The sequence below is a fragment of the Bison bison genome, unplaced genomic scaffold (genome assembly GCF_000754665.1).
Source record: "Bison bison bison isolate TAMUID 2011002044 unplaced genomic scaffold, Bison_UMD1.0 scf7180017864518, whole genome shotgun sequence".
Lineage (NCBI taxonomy): Eukaryota > Metazoa > Chordata > Mammalia > Artiodactyla > Bovidae > Bison > Bison bison.
This window is the reverse complement of record NW_011495071.1, coordinates 8,188,703-8,190,835: the sequence shown is the minus strand read 5'-3', so window position 1 is coordinate 8,190,835 and position 2,133 is coordinate 8,188,703. Positions and strand designations below refer to the sequence as shown.

The following is a 2,133-nucleotide window of genomic DNA, read 5'->3' as shown; positions in this document are numbered from 1 at the left end:
ATTTCCCCAGAATCTTTTTATTTTTTTTTTATTTTTTAACTTTACAATATTGTATTGGTTTTGCCATATATCAACATGAGTCTGCCACAGGTATACACGTGTTCCCCATCCTGAACCCTCCTCCCTCTTCCCTCCCCATACCATCCCTCTGGGTCATCCCAGTGCACCAGCCCCAAGCATCCAGTATCGTGCATCGAACTTGGACTGGCGAATCTTAAAGATATCTCTTCACTGCCTTCGAGTTCTGGGTAGCTGCTAATAGGTCTCAAATCATTTGGATTCCTAAGTCTTTCTCTATGTTTAATTAGTTTTGTTTCCTTTCTCAGATCTGTTCTTTTCTTTATCCCAGATTTTCTGGTGTACCTCGAAGATGTAATATTTCTCGTTGTGGGTCTGTTTTCACTCACTGTGCTGGCTCTAGGTGGGACATTTCAATGTGGAAAGTAACGTCTTTCAATTCTTTAACTGTTCATCTGATAACTTCCTCCTCTCTGATTTCTCTGTTCTCTTTCTTGAGTACCTATTATTCAGATGTTGTATCCCCTGGTCTAACCCAATTATTATGGGGCTTATTTTGTTTTTGCTTTTTAACCCGTTTATCATCTATCTTTATAATTTTTTCTGTAAGATTTCCTCAAATTTGTCTTGCAAGCTTTCTGTTGTGTATTTTTTTTTAATTTCTGTTATCAGGCAGAGAAAGACAAATACTGTATGATTTTACTTATATGTGTAATCTAAAAAGCAAAACAAATGAATAAATATAACAAACTAGAAACAGTCACAGATAGAATAGACAGGTAGTTGCCAGAGTTGAAGAGGGTGGGGGGAGGAAAGAAATAGCTGAGGGAGATTAGAAGGTACAAACTTCCAGTTGTAAAATAAATGAGTCACAGTCATGAAATGTGCAGTGTGGGGAAAGTAGTCAATAAATGTGCAATACTTTACTATCGTGACGGTTTGTAAGTAGACAAAAAAGTTCTGCTATCATATATATTTTTTTGGTTGGCATAAATTTCCTTTAATAATTTCTAAATTCCCAATAGGATTTAATTTTGAGGTTTAACGTATCAAGCCAGTATTATGCTTTACAATTTTAGTAATTCTGGATTCCAGGTCATTTAAGATGAAAATAGAAATGCAAAGTTTACTCAAGAAATTTAATTTTCGTCTTCTATAATATCTAAATCTTCATCCTCTTCATCATCATCTTCTGTTTGTTGATCCTTTCTTAGTGGAGAGGTCAATACCTGTCCTGTTCCAGATACACACTTAGCTGACAATGATCTCTGAAGAGGTAACTTTGAATTTGCTCTTACAATATCTAAACGGGATGAATAATCTTGTGGATATAGAGAATGTCAGAAAACCTCTAATCATCTTCAACAATCTTTTGTATATTTTGGTAGGCAGCAGTGTAGACCTCTAAAGCTTTTCTGTGAAGTAACATTTCGATAGTGATAAATTCTGAAAATACAGTCTTTATATCCTTTATTTTCTGCTTTTCAAAATTGTCAGTAATTTCCTCCAGATGATGAGTTGTTCGGGTCACATCCATCGTAGCTTTTCGTAATTCAGTTTCTGCCTGTGAACTAACATGTCGATCAGATGGGTTTCTCTGATGTGTTCTTTCTAACTGAGTTAATTGTTTAACTTCTCGATTCCTTGCTGTTAATGTTGCTTTGAGATCATCTCACTTCATTTTTACAATGGTTCCATAAGCTTTCAAAGGTTCAATTACTTCGGCTTCAAGTCTTTCAAGCTCAGCTCGTCAATAATCTCGACGTTTGGCAAAGTCCTCAACAAATTTTTTCAGGCCCTGCTTTAAACGCGGGGTCTCAGTAGAGGCATATACGTGCATTTCATTCACCAGGAGGTCCGCTTTGTCTCGCAGTCTGGCAGTTTTCTGTACATAAGCAGCAAAGATTTGGCACAGCTCTCCAAAATGTTTCTCCACATTTGTGACAGCATCTTGCAGTTGTCTGGTTTGAGAGTCCTGGTTTTCCAAGCTGCTCTCAACATGCCGCCTCACTCACGACTAGAGACCCCAGGCTGGGCCCGATGACAGAGTCTCGGTGCCCGGAAGTGTCCCGGGGGCACCCATATTTTTAATTTGCGAGAGTTCTTTTTTGTTTG

At 37.7% G+C, this 2,133-nt stretch overlaps 1 pseudogene; it reads right to left on the bottom strand.

Moving 5' to 3' along the window:
- Positions 1-1,157: 1,157 nt before the first annotated feature.
- The window catches only part of LOC104981502, a 26,482-nt pseudogene continuing 25,506 nt past the window's right edge, over positions 1,158-2,133 (bottom strand).